Raw genomic sequence first — 18,930 nt, 5'->3', positions numbered from 1 at the left:
CTACACGCATCACAATGTTAATAAATGAACAGAAAATTGAAAGAAAATTAAACATTAACTTACTGCAAATTAATCATCAGAGTTGACAGATTGAGGATCCAGACATTCTTGGACTTCAGTGTAAAGCTGTCAACCAATTTCAAGCAATTATAGATTGCTGGGTAAGCAATAAGTCCTTTGAGAAATCCGAGTGAAGTTAAACTTGAGTGAGTGCCGGCCCAAGGTACATTCTGATATGCAAAGCCCCCATGGTGATTGCACTCTCTGCACCTTGTCTCCATACCACTTTTTCTGTGCGTCATTCAAAAGAAAACATCAATCAAGAATCTAATCATCTAATAAAAAGGAAAATCTATTGTACAATACATAGATATATTGCTCTAATAGGTGAATACTGTTTAGTCTAGTTGCAATCAGGTAGTGTCATTTTGACCTCACTTCGCACCTGAACCTAGTGTTTCTTTGAAAAAAAATCTATCTTTATGTAAACAGAAAACTGATTTCTTTATCTGTTAATGACAAATGATATTCCAATCCCTCCGGTATGTTATCTCACACAACCAAAATAATAAGGTGCATATAGTCTAAATTTGGTCCCTACAGCAATCGCTAGCTCTCTCGCTCTCGGGCAGGAAGCAAGTGCTGCAAGCTAGCGCTGGCAATACGGGATGAGATTAAAGGAAATATAACGTTTCTTAATCGCCTAATGAAAATTCACAATACGCCAGTCAATGTGCTCCGATGTTCACGTCAAGTATCTGTGAACACACACACACACACACACACACACACACACACACACAATGTCTCACGAACCAGACAGCTGCTACGGAGCTTTGTTTTGAGCCGTTACTATGGTGATCAAAGCCCAGAGTGGGAGGGGGACTGACGCAGCTGTTAGCACACGCTGAGTGAAGGAAAAGCTAACAAAACTTCACCTCACAAAACGGAGGACTACAGAAAAACTATAAGACCTATCGAAATAATTCTTTCACTAACAGAACCAGGAGGCTTCAACGAAGAGACTGGTCCGCTTTTTGTGAAGATATTCCAAAAAATGAAGGATTCGTAGCGAGTTAGAAACAGCCTTCATTTGCGTTTTCCCCCAAAACTCTAGACATGATTTACAATGGGAGTGAATGAGACATTGAGCCGTCACTCTCTGCCTGTTTGGCCACGTTGCGGAAAAACCGTAGGTCCTATGAAAAAAAGAAAAGCATTGCCTGAAAGAGGACAAAAATCTCTACTACTTTTGAGAAAATGGTGTATGAAGAGTCAAAATTGTGGCCGTGACGGCGAGTTAGAGAGAAAAATTTTCAATAAACTTAACAGCTTCTCCCGCTCTAGCGTGACGTCACGCGCTCTAGCTCTCTCCCATACACACCAATGTAAAATTCAGAAATTTCCTAAAAAAACCATAAAACTTAAACTGCCATTAAATAAAAACCATAACAGATATCAAAAAGCTGAATAGAAGACTAATAGATTAATGCCTTCTGACCCGTTTAAAAGTCGAATGGTGTTTCTAGCTGAAAGTATGCTGAAGTAGTTAAAGCTGAAAGAGGACAAAGTTTTAGAGGATTTGAACATTCTCTCCATTCATTTCTATGGGACAAAAAATTTGAAAAAAGCTGAATATCTTTAAAAATATGAAAGATATCAAAAAGCTGAATACAAGCTGGAATGTCCTTAAAAAGCTGAACATTTTGATACCTGAACGGTCTTTCTAGCACAAAGTATGCTGAAGAAGATAGCGACCGAAAAACATACGGAATAATAATAATAATAATAATAATAATAAAGACACAGGATAACATAAGTGTGAATGCTGAATCAGCATTCACACTAACTAGACGATGCAATTTCTGAAGAAATTGCGTTGGGATTGCCGATCGCCGCGAAAAGCTCGAGGCAGACCGCGTCGCCGAAGCACGTTTTGAATCGACCGATTGCGATAATCGAGAAATACCGACTGTAGTGAGGGTGATTTTATTTTGAGAAAATGCTATAAAAAGGCTTTTATTTTGAAAGGACAAAGAGCTGCAGGAGACTCTTGGGAACTCACAAAAGAATCTGGACTTTATTTTTTAATATTGCTCATACTTTACAAACATGTGATATCTTCCTATAAATAATTGTAGACTTTTATTGTGAAAGTCTGACCATGTCAAAAACCATGGCTGACAAAGAAAATGGCCTCACCGGGTGCCCGAAGCTGTATGCCAATAACCAACGTCCGTTTTAATATTTAGTTGCTGTTTCAGGGCTGTTTTATTGAGAAAATGCTATTTCGGGGCTTTTATTTTGAAAGGGCAAAGTGCTGCAGGACACTCTTGGGACCTTATACAAGAATCTGGACTTTATTTTGAATATTCCTTACAATTTACAAAAATGTAATATCTTCCTATAAATAACTGTAGACTTTTATTGTGAAAGTCTCATCATGTCAGAAACCATGGCTGACGTGGAAAATGGCCTCACTTGGTACTTGAAGCTGTATGCCAATAGGTAACGTCCGTTTTAATAGTCAGTCGCTGTTTCAGGGCTTTTTTATTGAGAAAATGCTATTTCGGGGCTTTTATTTTGAAAGGACATAGTGCTGCAGGAGACTCTTTGGACCTTGTTCAAGAATCTGGACTTTATTTTGAATATTCCTTACTATTTACGAAATTGTAATATCTTACTATAAATAACTGTAGACTTTTATTGTGAAAGTCTCACCATGTCAGAAACCATGGCTGACATGGAAAATGGCCTCACTTGGTACCTGAAGCTGTGTGCCAATAGGTAACGTCCATTTTAATATTGAGTTGCTGTTTCAGGGCTTTTCTATTGAGAAAATGCTATTTCGGGGCTTTTATTTTGAAAGGACAAGGTGCTGGAGGAGACTCTTGGGACCTTGTACAAGAATCTGGACTTTATTTTGGATATTCCTTACAATTCACAAAATTGTAATGTCTTACTATATATGACTAGACTTTTCTTCTGAAAGTCCAAACATGGCCTGCTGGGTAATAACACCATGGCTGACATGTAAAACAGCCACAGAGTAAAATGCTCTAAATAACTGAGAATGGTGCCCTTGTGTAACAGCATTACGCAGCCAGTCATTCTTAATTACCAACCACAGACAGCTGCTATTGTTTTGTGTTGAGCTGTGGCTATGGTGACCTATGCCCAGAGTGGGGGTGAGGGTGGGGGGTGGGGAGGGTGGTACAGAGTGGTCACCATGTGAAACAGCAGTGGACATTTGGCAGCCAGTCATTCTTAATTACCAACCACAGACAGCTGCTATTGTTTTGTGTTGAGCTGTTACTATGGTGACCTATGCCCAGAGTGGGGGTGATGGTGGGGGGTGGGGAGGGTGGTACAGAGTGGTCACCATGTGAAACAGCAGTGGACATTAGGCATTCTTAATTACCAACCACAGACAGCTGATATGTTGCTATTGCTTTGTCAGCTGTGGCTATGGTCACCTATGCCTAGAGTGGGGGTGAGGGTGGGGAGTTGGGGGGGTGGTACTGAGTGGTCACCAAGTGAAACAGCAGTTGACATTTGGCAGCCAGTCATTCTTAATTACTAACCACAGACAGATGCTATGCTGCTAATGCATTGTATGTATTTGCTATGGTCAACTATGCCCAGAGTGGGGGTGAGGGTGAGGGTGGGGGGGGGGGGGGTGGTATTGAGTTATCCCCATGTGTAAAAGCAGTGGACATTATACAGCCAGTCATTCTTAATTACCAACCACAGACAGATGCTATGCTGCTATTGCTTTGTTTTGAGCTGTTGCTCTGGTGATCTATGCCCAGAGTGGGGGTGAGGGTGGGGGGGGTGGTACTGAGTGGTCACCAAGTGTAACAGCAGTAGACATTTGGCAGCCAGTCATTCTTAATTACCAAACATAGACAGCTGCTATGCTGCTATTGCCTTGTATGCTGTTGCTATGGTGACCTATGCCCAGAGTGGGGGTGAGGGTGAGGGTGGGGGGGGGGGGGGGGTGGTACTCAGTGGTCACCATGTGTAACAGCATGTGACATTTGGCAGCCAGTCATTCTTAATTACCAAACATAGACAGCTGCTATGCTGCTATTGCGCAATAGCTGCTTTGTGTTGAGTAGTTGCTATGGTGATCAAAGGCCAGAGTGAGAGGGGGAGTGACAGCACTTTACACACGCTGAGTGGAGAAACTGAGAAAACTTCACCTTACAAAATGGAGGATTACAGAAAAACTATAAGTGCTATCAATATAATTCTTTCACTAACAGTGCCAGGAGGCTTCAACAAAGAGACCGATCCACTTTTTGTGAAGATATTCCAAAAAATGAAGGATTGGTGGCGAGTTAGAAACAGCCTTCATTTGTGTTTCTCTCCAAAAATTGTAGAGATCTTTAGAATGGGAGTGAATGAGAGATTGAGCAGTCACTCTCTGTCTGTTAGGCCACCTTGTGGAAAAACCGTAGGTCCTATAAAAATATGAACAGCATTGCCTGAAAGAAGACAAAAATCTCTACTACTTTTGAGAAAATGGTGTATGAAGAGTCAAAATTGTGGCCGTGACGGCGAGTTAGAGAGAAAAATTTTCCCTAATCTTAACAGCTTCTCCCACTCTAGCGATGACATCACGCACTCTAGCTCTCTCCCATACACACCAATGTAAAATTCAGAAATTTCCTAAAAAAAACATAAAACTTAAACTGCGATTAAAGAAAAACCATAATAGATATCAAAAAGCTGTATACAAGACTTATAGATTAATGCCTTCTGACCCGTTTAAAGGTCGAATGGTGTTTCTAGCTGAAAGTATGCTGACACAGTTAAAGCTCAAAGAGGACAAAGTTGAAAGGAGATTTTAACGTACTCTCCATTCATTCCTATGAGAAAAAATTCCGACAAAACCTGGAATATTTCGGAAATTATGAAAGATATCGCTGAAAAAAGTAGAAGCACCCATCTCCTCATCGAGCTGAACGCGACGGTGTTTGAATGATGTTTCTACGTCGAACGGTGTAGGACTAGATAGCGACCGAAAAAACGGCGGAATAAAAAGAAAAAAAAAAATAATAAAGAGAAAAAACGAAGAACATATCTTGGGATTGCTGCTTTGCACAGCAATCCCAACAATAATAAAGAGAAAAAACGAAGAACATATCTTGGGATTGCTGCTTTGCACAGCAATCCCAACAATAATAAAGAGAAAAAACGAAGAACATATCTTGGGATTGCTGCTTTGCACAGCAATCCCAACAATAAAGAGAAAAAACGAAGAACATATCTTGGGATTGCTGCTTTGCACAGCAATCCCAACAATAAAGAGAAAAAACGAAGAACATATCTTGGGATTGCTGCTTTACACAGCAATCCCAACAATAATAAAGATTAGGATAACAATAGTGTGAATGCTGAAGCAGCATTCACACTAATAAAGAGAAAAAACGAAGAACATATCTTGGGATTGCTGCTTTGCACAGCAATCCCAACAATAATAAAGAGAAAAAACGAAGAACATATCTTGGGATTGCTGCTTTGCACAGCAATCCCAACAATTACCACTGCTTTGCAGATGACACTCGGTTGTATCTATCTATTAAACCTGTTGACACAAACCAGTCAGTGTGTCTAACTGACATAAAGGCCTGGATGACCAGTAACTTTCTACTTTGAAATTCAGAGAAAACGGAAGTTATTGTATTTGGGCCTAAAAACATCAGAAATAACTTTTCTAAAATTATAGCTACTTTAGATGGCATAGCCTTGGCCTCCAGCACTACTGTGAAAAACCTTGGCATTATTTTTGACCAGGACATGTCCATTAACTGACACATAAAACAAATCTCTAAAACTGCCTTCTTTCACCTGTGCAACATTGCAAAAATTAGGAACATCCTGTCTCAAAATGATGCAGAAAAACTAGTCCATGCGTTTGTTACCTCAAGGCTGTCCCAGTATCTCCATAAAAAGCCTCCAGTTAATCCAGAATGCTGCAGCCAGAGTCCTGACAGGAACTAGCAAGAGAGATCACTATATTAGCTTCTCTTCATTGGCTCCCTGTAAAATCCAGAATAGAATTTAAAATCCTTCTCCTCACATACAAATCCCTTCATGATCAAGCTCCTTCATACCTTAAAGACCTCATAGTACCATATTATCCCAATAGACCACTTCGCTCTCAGAGTGCAGGTCTATTTGTGGTTCCTAGAATTTCTAAAAGCAGAATGGGAGGCAGAGCCTTTAGCTATCAAGCTCCTCTCCTGTGGAACCAGCTCCCAGACTGGATTCAGGAGGCAGACACTCTCTCTATACTTTTAAGGCTAGACTTAAAACCTTCCTTTTTGACAAAGCTTATAGTTAGGGCTGGCTTCAGAAAACCCTGAACCATCCCTTAGTTATGCTGCTATAGGCCTAGACCATCGGTGCACTGATCCTAAAGGAAGCATGTACAGGGTGAACAGAATCGGTCCTAGCACAGAGCCTTGTGGAACTCCATAACTAACTTTTGTTCATGTGGACGGTTCATCATGGACATGAACAAACTGGAATCTGTCCAATAAATAGGATTGGAACCATTTTAACGCTGTTCCTCTGATACCAGTCACATGCTCCAGTCTCTGTAATAAGATGTTGTGGTCAATGGTGTCGAATGCTGCACTAAGGTCTAGGAGGACAAGTATAGAAACAAGTGCATTATCTGAGGCTAAGAGAAGATCATTGGTAACTTTTAACAGTGCTGTTTCTGTACTATGATGTGCTCTAAATCCTGATTGAAAATATTCAAATAGTTCATTCCTGTGTAAGTGGTCTGATAGCTGCTTAGCAACAGCTTTTTCTAGGATTTTAGAAATAAATGGCAGGTTGGATATTGGTCTATAATTAGCCAAGACTCCTGGATCAAGACTAGGCTTTTTGAGTAAAGGTTTGATTACTGCAGTCTTAAAGGCCTGTGGTACGTAGCCTGATACTAGAGATAAATTTACCAAGTCTAATAAAGATGAGTTGATTAATGGCAGGGTGTCTTTAAGCAGTCTAGTCGGGATGGGGTCTAAGAGACACGTTGATGATTTCGATGAAGCAACTACTGATGTAAATTCAGAGAGATCTATGGGAGAGAAGCAGTCTAAACATAACTGAGGTCCTACAGATGATTCAAGAGCTACTGTAGTAGAAGATTCATTTATTGCAGGTATAGGAAGCATCTGCTGAATTTTATCTCTAATAGTTGTGATTTTATTTGTAAAGAAACTCATAAATTCATCACTGCTGAGAGCTAAGGGAACACTGGGCTCAACAGAGCTGTGACTTTTTGTCAGCCTGGCTACAGTGCTGAAAAGAAACCTGGGATTGTTCTTATTTTCCTCTATTAGTGATGAATAGTATGCAGTTCTGGCTTTATGGAGAGCTTTTTTATATGTTAGTAGACTGTTTTTCCAGGCTAGAAAAATTTCCTCTAAGTTTGTGGAACGCCACTTCCTTTCCAGCCTTCGCGATGCTTGCTTTAAGGTACGAATATGTAAATTATACCATGGGGCTAGTCTTCTCTGATTCACTAACTTCTTTTTCAGAGCGGCCACAGAATCAAGCGTTTCACGCAGTGAGGTTACAGCACTGTCAACAATATGATCAATTTGGTAGGGAGTGGGATTGAAGCAGCTGCCCTCCACTATGTTTATACTTGGCATAGATGTAAATAAAGATGGAATCATTTTCTTAAATTTATTAACAGCGTTGTCGGATAAACATCTGCTGTAGTGGAATTTTCTTCCAAACGCTGCATGATCCATCATTTTAAATTCAAAAGTTATTAAAGAATGATCTGACAAAACAGGATTTGGGGGAAAACTATTAGATGTTCAATTTCGACACCATAGGTCAGAACAAGATCAAGGGTGTGATTGAAACAGTGGGTGGGTTTATTAACATTTTGAATGAAACCAATTGAATCTAATATAGAATTAAATGCAATGCTGAGGCTGTTATTTTCAACATCTACATGAATGTTAAAATCTCCCACTATAATGACTTTATCTGATCTAAGCACTAAATCAGACAGGAAGTCAGGGAATTCAGTTAAAAACTCTGAGTAAGGGACAGGCGGACGGTACACAATGACAAGTAGAACTGGTTTTTGTGTTTTCCAGTTTGGATGCGAGAGACTAAGAGTGAGGCTCTCAAATGAGTTATAACTGTTCTGAGGATGAAAGTTTAATAATAAGTTTGAGTGGAAGAGTGCAGCTACCCCTCCACCTCGACCTGTGCTTCGAGGAACATGATAATTTTTGTGACTGAGGGGGGTTGATTTATTCAGACTGACATATTCATCCTGCTGTAACCAGGTTTCAGTAAGATAAAGTAGGTCAATTTGGTGATCAGTTATCAAATCATTTACTAACAGAGATTTAGATGAAAGAGACCTGATATTTAATAATCCACATTTGACAGTTCTGTTTTTCTGTTCAATAAGAGGAGTGGTCTTAATTTTTATTAAGTTTTTATGAATAACTCCTCTTCTGTTAACTTCTGATTTATTTGATTTATATGTTCGAGGGGCAGACACAGTCTCTATGTGGTTTGAAGGTGGCGGCGGCTCTAAGGAAACTGCAGAGAGGCGTTTTAGACTGAGTCTCTGCATCCCGGTCCCCACCCTGGATTGTCAGGCTTTAGGTCGGCTAATAAACTCGGCCAAATTTCTAGACATGAGAGCTGCACCATTCAAAGCGGGATGGATGCCGTCTCTCGCTACCAGACCGGGTTTTCCCAAGAAAGTGGCCCAATTGTCTACGAAGCCCACATCGTTTGCTGGACACCACCTACACAGCCAGCGATGGAACGACGACATGCGGCTAAACATGTCATCGCTGGTCATATTGGGGAGGGGTCCAGAGAAAACTACGGAGTTCGACATTAATTTAGCAAAGTTACACACAGACTCAACATTAATTTTAGTGACCTCCAATTGGCGTAATCGGGTGTCATTGCTGCCGACGTGAAACACTTTTCCCATATTTACGATTAGCCTTAGCCAGCAGCTTCAGATTTGACTCGATGTCACCTGCTCTGGCCCCAGGAATACATTTGACTATGGTCGCTGGCGTCTCTAATTTCACGTTCCTGACTATGGAATCGCCAATTATCAGAGTTGGTTTCTCAGCGGGTGTGTCGCTGAGCAGGGAAAATCTATTAGAAACGTGAACAGGCTAAGCCGTGGGCTTCTGATTAGGAGTACGTTTCCGTCAGACTGTCGCCCAGGCTAATTCTCCGGGCTGCTCCGGAGCTGCCCTTGGACCGCTAACAGACCCTGAGTTCGGTGGCTCCACACCAGCTAACGGGGCTAGGCTAGCTGGCTTTTGTTCGAAGGTGCGGAGCCGCGCTTCCAAATCAGTGATCCTCGCCTCCAAGGCTAACAGAACCTTACACTTATTACAGGTATCATTATCACTAAAGGAGGCAGAGGAATAACTGCTGGCACACCGAGCAAGAAAGAGAGAGAGAGGGAGAGGCCATGTTAGCTAAGCTAACTAGCTAGTTAAGCTAACCGGTAGGCTAACGAGCGCTAAGTCAGGAAATAGCAATAAATACCGGTCAAAATAGAAAGGTACTTGTCTTGTACCGGAATGTAGCAGTTGTTGAAAAGTCAGACCTTGTGACTTTCACCCTAGTCCATTGATGGAGGGTTAAAAGAAGACGGAGCAAACTAGAGGGAGCCAAATAGTGGGAGGAGCAGCCTCTGAATTACTTTACCTCTACTTCCTTCTTGTCTGCTCAGTCTATCAGGGTCCCTCTCAGAGACACTTCCCTTTCGTACTTACCTCTTCTTTCTCCACGTGCCTCTCATAAATATCTTTACTTACCTCTTCACATATTCCTATGTTATAACAAATATTATACTTATGCACCGTATGACAATTTATACACCTTAGACCTTTTGTCTAATAACAATAACTACATCGAAAAATGCAATATTAATTGCCAGTCACACAATCTCACATGCATACGAGTATCTGCCACGGCTCAGATATACACTCACACTGCGTCTGCCGATCGAACACGGCTCAGACACACATTCACAGTTTACCTGCCGATCGCACACGGCTCAGGTATTATTCAACTGTGGCCTGCCGATCGCACACGGCTCAGGTCTTCACTTACACTGTGTCTGCCGATCCCACACGGCTCAGGTATTATTCAACTGTGGCCTGCCGATAGCACACGGCTCAGATCTTTTTATTAATCAATCCGCCGATCGCACACGGCACGGATAGTTTCTTTCTCTTTAATTGTATTTTCTTTGTATATACTTTACTTCCGTTTTATAACTTTCAATCCGTCACAATTTGTAACCAATCCGAAATACACATCGACAGTATCAATTTTAGTGGTAGTCAATTCAGCAGAATTTAATATAATAGGTTTCTGCCCTACCTTTTATTTGACACCTCAGAGACTGTCAATGTGGTCTTTCGGACGGTTCTTCAGTCCAATTCCCCCTCCAAGACCGGACGAGCTCCCAAATTGTTGAAAAGTCAGACCTTGTGACTTTCACCCGAGTCCATTGATGGAGGGTTAAAAGAAGATATGGAGCGAAAGTTAGGAATCGGCACACCGGTTTATTGTAAAAATACAGAGACGTCTCCGGAGATCAACTCACACACGCAGGCAGAGAGATCTGAACTATAGGTGGAAACTATACCATGTATATAGCTGGTGACCACCATACCAGTACTTTTCCACCAAAAGGAATTTAGTCTATTACCATATATGGAGTTGTTATTCCCTTGTTGTCTTTTATGTGTTCTGGGCTGTGGTCGCTGAGCAAGCTAAGGCCAGTTACTTCCTTTATCTTATATGAAGTCCCCATAGGTGCGTCTGCATTTCCACACAGTTAATGACTTGTTTATAGTTTAGCTAGTTGGTTTTTAGGTGTGTTAAACTATAGCTAGTCTGTTGCTAGTCTGTAGACGAACTATACAACACACAACACGACACGCTTGCAAGACAAAAGTGATTCGCTTACCCGGAGAGCAACACCAACAGGGGGCACCACCTATTCCACCATTAAATGTCACTAACCTTGTGCTCTCTTTCTCCCCTAGTTTGTTCCCTCTCTCTCTGTACCTTCTGCAGGTGTCCCTGGTCCTGGAGCCGTATATTGCTGATTGTGCAGTTACTGGCCCCACCAACCTGCAGTGTCTATTTCTTGTTTATTGTTGCTGTTCTTTTCTCTCTCCTCTATCCACTCATACCAACCGTTGAGGCAGATGGCCGCTGTGGGATTTCACAACAGAGCAATAGGTCACTGACTTAAACCAATGTGGGGGTTGAATGTTTGCTTGACCCTTTCATGGTATGTGGTTCTGTCTGTTTATTGGTTTAATGTTTTAGGGTAGAGGGTTGTAAATAACTGTCAACAATTTGTTTTCTTTGATGGTAAGAAGACTGAAGAAAATACCGGAACAAACAATGTGGGGGTCTGTTCAGGATTAGTCCAAAGTACGGTATATAACCTGGTCTTGTAACACAGACGGCAGTGGACATATGGTGGTGGTAGTGTGATGGTCTGGGGTTGTTATGCTGCTTCAGGACCTGGAAGACTTGCTGTGATAAATGGAACCATGAATTCTGCTGTCTACCAAAAAATCCTGAAGGAGAATGTCCGGCCATCTGTTCGTGACCTCAAGCTGAATGACTGAAGAAAAACAAAATGACGATGTTGGAGTTGCCTAGTCAAAGTCCTGACCTGAATCCGATTGAGAGGCTGTGGCATGACCTAAAAAAGGTGGTTCATGCTCGAAATCCCTCCAATGTGGCTGAATAACAACAATTCTGCAAAGACGAGTGGGCCAAAATTCCTCCACAGCGCCATAACAGGCTCATTGCAACACTTGATTGCAGTTGTTGCTGCTAAGGGTGGCCCAACCAGTTATTAGGTTTAGGGGGCAAACACTTTTTCACACAGGGCCATGTAGTTTTGGATTTTGTTTTCCCTTAATAATAAAAACCTTCATTTAAAAACTGCATGATGTATTTACTTGTGTTATCTCTGATTAATGTTTAAATTTGTTTGATGATCTGAAACATTACAGTGTGACAAACATAAAGAAACAAAAAATAAGAAATTTGGATGGGGGCCAACACTGTTTCACACCACTATATATATAAATGTATATGTATATATATGTGCTGTGAGTATGTGTGTGGTTTGTCTAGTTTACAGTAGGTATCCTGCAGTGAGTCCCTCTTATCTTGTTTAGTTCTGATCCTAGTAAAGAGTCCTATATCACTTAAACGTTGTATTAGAGCAGAGTTACAGTCGTTTTTATATTTGTCTTAATTAATTAATGTAGCATTTTGTGAACTCAATCTAAATGTCTTGCTTTTAATGTGCTGGTCTACATTTACTACTAATATTTATTATTCATCTTTCTGTCTAAACCATGTTACTCACCTTCTTTTACCATCTTACTTTTCTTTTTAAGTAAAGAGTTTCTCGCATTCTGGTTTCTGCACGATTATAAATCTTCACTGAAGTCTGAAGATTTGGCAAGATTCTCTTGCAGCTTTGGGATGTTCAACTGAAAAATTGGTGCATTGCACAAAATGCAGTCAAGCAAAAGGTAGTTTAGCCCATCAGTTCTTTCTTTCTGGATCAAAGCCCATTGTCTCAGATAAATTAAACAATATAAAAAATAAAATATAGAATTTTGTCATTTTAAAAAAATGCATCTTAACATTCAGTAATCTGTTTTTCATGGTGCAGCCTGATGTGTGTTTTCAGCATCAGCTCTTTGAGACGTCTTCAGACGTAAACAGCCCAGAATGAAAAATATTAGGTATGCAGAAAAATAGTTTGCTCTACAAAGGAAGCTCACATTTGGCAAAAACTGTTTATTTGAATATATAACATCCTTCCTTCAGGTAAGGCACTGATTAGAACGACTACGGCCTCATTGACACACATTGCAATCACCAATCATGGAAGTATTTTCTTTGGAAAATATGAACAGTTGCAGAGGAATAGATCGCAGCACAGTAAAGAGACCGAAACAAAACTCTGATGTGAACTATGGTGATGTGAAAAATGAAAAAACACTGGTGGAAAATCAATCACAGCCACTTCCACTCCAAAATGTCCTGCTGCTTGAATGCCAGGGACTATTGTGTCTTTTCTTCCCATGAGCATGCCCCCTCTCACACGGTAGAATAACCTGTCTGCATGGTAGAGGTCACTACCTACTAACATTTATTAGTGTCATGACTCGACTGGTCTCAGAAAACACTCTGTTCATCAGACAGAAACCAGTCGACACACACATAACAGGTTCCTGCTGATGCATTGTGCCCAGGGAAAATCTTTGGATCAGCTCAGAACCCAGCTGGTCTCATTCCCAGGGCATCAAATATTCATACTGGTGAAGTACCTTTGGCAGCATCTCTTTTGAGGTGATGTCAAATGGAGCCGTGCTGAGGTTCACTTGCCAAAAAGAAAAAAAACAAACAAAAAAAAAAAAAATTCAATGAACCAAACTGTTCCCAGTGGTTTCAAAAAGGTGCTTTTAATGGAGGCACTTAGATCGTTAACTTTGGAGTGTTAAACTTTAAGCAGCATATTAAAAGGGACATTTATATTTGACAAACAAAAACAAAATGCTCAAAATACAGTAATGAATGTAACATAACAGAAGAAGTACTTTATTAATTCCCAAAGGGAAATTAAATTGTTACAGCAGTTATTCTCATTTAAAGTTATTAAATTTAATATTATTTTAATTATATAAATTAATAGTAATTCATAAAGTAATGAATAAAGTAACAAACGTAACTGGAAATGACAAAGGTTCCTCAACGGTTACCTAGACTATGTGAGTTACTTAACACAAAATGTTACACAAAATAAAAGGAAAGTGACATTCACAATACAAATATGCACCGTGAATCATGCAGAATGTCTTTCATAATATGGTTACACTGATTACATTTTTCACTTGCTAAAATTTATAGCTCAGGTTTTGTACAAGGAAATACCAAAAAGCCCGAAAGATTGTGTTGATCTAATTTAGCCTTGTAATCTTGTAAATTTGTTATACTGTATATGATCTAAGGATTATTTTATTGCAATTTTATTTATATATAGCTGTTGCAATTCAAAACATCATACTTCTCCGACTGCAGTATGTGGTGGTGGTGCTGTTTCAGGAATCCAGTGGTTTTAACCCTGTTTAAGGCTAAACAAATCCAACATGCAGTCCTTCTTTCAGCCTGTTTGTGGATGCAGAAATATACAGGCAGTGTGCACAATGATTCTAATGTGTGAACCCAGGTTTGATGTGCCTAGTCAAAGATCTATGAACCACCATAAGTTAGTAAACAGGAAACACCATGTAGAGTTTGCTAGAATGAAAACATCTGTGTGAATATTTCAGATCTGATCTATCACACAGCTGCTGTCACAACCACATGTTGTCTTTCATTTAGCAGCAGCAATTCTGTCAGCTGGCATATTGCATATACAACAGACAATGTATCTGCTGTCTCTGAACAAAGACTGATGTACCTGAATCCCTAGCTCTTCGACTGCAGGTCCCATTAGCGGAGGGTAAATGTGCCTGGCCCAGAAACTGCCTTCACAATGAAAGCTTCATCTCTTTGGACATGTAGGATGACTGTTCGCCTCGTGCTCCATGTGATGAAGTCTGAATGAGTTGTTTTGCATACAAACATCTGCAGCTGTACCTGTGAACTAAAATCTCAGGAAATGGCCTTTTATTGTGGCCAGCCTAAGGCACACCTGAGCAATAATCATGCTGTCTAATCAGCATCTTGATATGCCACACCTGTGAGGTGGATGGATTATCTCGGCAAAGGACAAGTGCTCACTAACACAGATTTAGACAGCTTTGTGAACAATATTTGAGAGAAACAGGCCTTTTGTGTACACAGAAAAGGTCTAAGATCTTTAAGTTCAGCTCATGAAAAATGGGGGCAAAAACAAAAGTGTTGCATTTATAATTTTGGTCAGTGTATTTATATTTATAAAAAAAAAAAATTCCCATCTCACCCCTATGGGTGGTGTGTGTGCCTTCCTCAATCTCGGGTCCTCTACCAGAGGCCTGGGAGTTTGAGGGTTCTTCGCAGTATCTTAGCTAGCACTGCGCTCTTCTGGACTGAGATCTCTGATGTTGTTCCTGGGATCTGTTGGAGCCACTCTCCCAGTTTGGGGGTCACAGTCCCGAGGGTGCCGATTACCACGGGGACCACTGTTGCCTTCACCTTCCACATCTTTACTAGCTCTTCTTTCAGCCCTTGGTATTTCTCCAGCTTCTCATGTTCCTTCTTTCTGATGTTGCTGTCACTTGGGATCGCTACATCTACCACTACGGCCTTCTTCTGCTGTTTGTCCACCACTACTATGTCCGGTTGGTTAGCCATCACCTGTTTGTCGGTCTGTATCTGGAAGTCCCACAGGATCTTAGCTCGGTCATTCTCCCTCACCTTTGGAGGTGTGTCCCATTTTGACCTTGGGACCTCCAGCTCATACTCGGCACAGATGTTCCTGTACACTATGCTGGCCACTTGGTTATAGCGTTCCATGTACGCTCTGCCTGCTAGCACCTTACAACCTGCTGTTATGTGCTGGATTGTCTCAGGGGCATCTTTGCGCAGCCTGCACCTGGGGTCCTGCCTGGTGTGGTAGACCCCGGCCTCTATCGAGCTTGTGTTCAGGGCCTGTTCTTGTGCTGCTACGATTAGTGCCTCTGTGCTGTCTTTCAGTCCAGCTTTTCCCAGCCACCGGTAGGACTTTTCGATATCAGCCACTTCTTGTATCTGTCGGTGGTACATGCCGTGCAGGGGTTTGTCCTGCCATGATGGTTCTCGCTCCTCTTCCTCTGCATCGGGCTTCTGTTGCCTGACATATTCACTAAGTATTCCATCGCTTGGGGCCATCATCCTGATGTACTCATGGATCTTGGCTGTTTCATCTTGGATGGTGGCTCTGATGCTCACCAGTCCCCGGCCTCCTTCCTTCCTCTTAGAGTACAGTCTCAGGATGCTGGATTTGGGGTGAAGTCCCTCCATGCATTGTGAAGAGCTTCCTTGTCTTGACATCAGTGGCTTCTATGTCCTCTTTTGGCCAGCTTATTATGCCAGCGGGGTATCTGATGACCGGCAGGGCGTAGGTGTTGATGGCTTGGACCTTGTTCTTCCCATTTAGCTGAATTCTTAGGACTTGCCTTACTCTCTGTAGGTATTGTAGGTCCTGACAACCTTCCCTCTCTTTGTTATCATTCTACCACACTTGTCCAGTCCGAATGACATTCCAATGTCGTTGCTGTATATCCTGGTGGTGTGGACCAGTGAGTCGATGTCTCGCTCAGTCCTGGCATACAGCTTGATGTCATCCATGTACAGGAGGTGGCTGATGGTTGCCCCATTTCGCAGTCGGTATCCGAAGCCCGTCTTAGCGATGATCTGGCTGAGGGGGTTCAGGCCTATGCAGAACAGCAGCAGGGATAGAGCATCTCCTTGGTAGATGCCGCACTTGATGGAGACTTGTGCTATTGGCTTGAGGCTGGCTACTAGGGTTGTTTTCCACAGTCCCATTGAGTTCCTTATGAAGGTTCTTACGGTCCTATTGATGTTGTACAGCTCCAGGCATTCCAGGATCCATGTGTGAGGCATTGAGTCATAAGCTTTCTTGTAGTCAATCCAGGCGGTGCACAGATTGGTCTGCCTGGTCTTACAGTCTCGAGCGACCGCTTTATCCACCAGTGTTATGACCCTAGGGGTCATTGTGTGTGTGGTTGTGTGTTGTTGGCTCTCCCCTCCCCATTTCGAGTGTGTATGTTTGTGTGTGTGTGTGACGGATGCTGGAGTGGGCGTGGACTCGAGGACCGTGGATTGGACTTCCGGGATTGGTCCAACACTTCCGGAAGGACTATAAGAAGCCCACGGTCTGCTGCTCAGGAGAGCTATTCTCCCACCTTTGCCATTCCCAGCTATTTTGATAGAGATTTCGACTTCGAGTTAGTTAGTTAGTTAGAGATTAGGTTTTTGTTTCGATTAAAGGATTTAGTATTGCTAGGATTTTCGTTATTTAGTTTAGAAATACTTAGAGATTTAGGCTACGTTTGTGTTTTGTTTTCTCCTGTTTGTTTTAGGAGTTTCCAGGCTAGTGACCTGTGATTTTGTGTTATTTCTTTTGATTAGCTATTATAGGGCTGTTTAGCGTTTTTGTTATTTGATCTTTTGTTTGTTTGAGATCGTAGGGCTATTGTAGCGTTTCTGTTATTGATTTTCGTTTGTTTGATATCGTAGGGCTCAAGGAGCGTTTTGTTTTGAGTAGGGCTAAATTAGCGTTTTGTTTGTGTTGTACATTCTGTATTGTATTCTGTGTTTAAACAGAATAAATATTCGTGTTAATTGTAATTCGATTATTCGTTCGTGTTTGTTGAGAGTGGAAGAGGTTTGGAGGAAAACTCCACAATCGTGTTACGCTCCGGCAACCCCTAGGCTGGGGTGTAACATAGATTTGGGGGCTCATCCGTCATGTTTTGCGTACCGTCGTCTTTTTTTTGGTCATGCTTTTCCTAGCGTGTTCGGTAAGTGTAAACTCTTTTGTCTGTTTCGCAGTTTTTTCTTTTTGTGGTGGTGGCAGCATGAGTAAGGAGTTTAAATTGGAGGATTTCACTTTGAGTCCAACTGTAGATAAGTTGGATAGGTGCCGCAAGGCTGATTTGGTGTTAATCGCCAATTTTTTTGACGTGCATGTGCCGACAAATGCAAAGAAGGAGGAGATTAAACAACTCCTCATAGCAAAGCTGACGGAAAGAGGGTTGTTTGGTGGGCCAACTCCTACAAATGGAGTCGGGCTGGGTGATCTGGCTGGTATTCCTACCCCACCTAAAGACCTCCCAGTCCAAGCTGGACGTACAACAGAGGAGCTAGAACTCACTCTGAGGATTCGGGAGGTCAAACTGCAGAACAAAAGGTTGGAGGTGGAAGCCATGCACCTTAAGGTAAGGGTTCTGGAGTTGGAGCAGGGAGCTGCTTTAGCTGCCAGTCCCTCCTTTCAGTCACCTATTTCCAGACCCCACGAAGGCTTTGATGTTAGTAGGCACATTGCATTAGTACCACCTTTTAGAGAGTCTGAAGTAGACTCGTATTTCAGTGCATTCGAACGTATAGCTGCCACCTTAAATTGGCCACGGAATGTGTGGTCTCTATTGCTTCAGTGCAAATTTGTTGGGAAAGCCCAAGAAGTGTGTGCGTCACTGTCTATTGAAGACAGTTTAGATTATGATACAGTTAAAACCACAGTCCTCCGTGCGTATGAGTTAGTGCCAGAGGCTTACAGACAGAAATTTAGGAATTGTGAAAAAACTGCTACACAGACATATGTAGAGTTTGCACGAGAGAAAGGCATTCTTTTTGACAAATGGTGTCAGGCTAGTAAAATTACAACCTTAGACAATTTGCGTGAGTTAATTCTATTGGAAGAATTCAAAAATCGGTTGCCAGAGAAAATAGTACTTTATTTGAACGAACAGAAAGTTACATCTCTGGACAATGCTGCTGTTATGGCTGACGAGTTTGCGCTAACGCATAAAACCGTCTTCGTTCCACCCGTCAGGCATGACTTGAGTTTCGTTGAGAGGAAAAATCCCTCTCCAAAAAGCTTCCGACGTACAATCCCAGTCACCGCTGAAAAACGCGAGTGCTTCTACTGCCATGAGCAGGGTCACCTCATTGCTGTGTGTCCCATTCTGAAGAAAAAAGAGCAGAACAGAAATGTTAAATCTGCTAAGTCATCATCTCCAGTGGCTCTTATACAAACCCCGCCACCTACCCTGCCACCTGTGGGCATGGTTGGAAATAACAAAGTGGACAAGGCATTTAAGCCATTTGTTACAAAAGGGTTTGTTTCCTTAGAAAATGAGT

Source organism: Mastacembelus armatus, unplaced genomic scaffold, assembly GCF_900324485.2.
Source record: "Mastacembelus armatus unplaced genomic scaffold, fMasArm1.2, whole genome shotgun sequence".
Lineage (NCBI taxonomy): Eukaryota > Metazoa > Chordata > Actinopteri > Synbranchiformes > Mastacembelidae > Mastacembelus > Mastacembelus armatus.
This window is presented reverse-complemented; position numbering follows the sequence as displayed.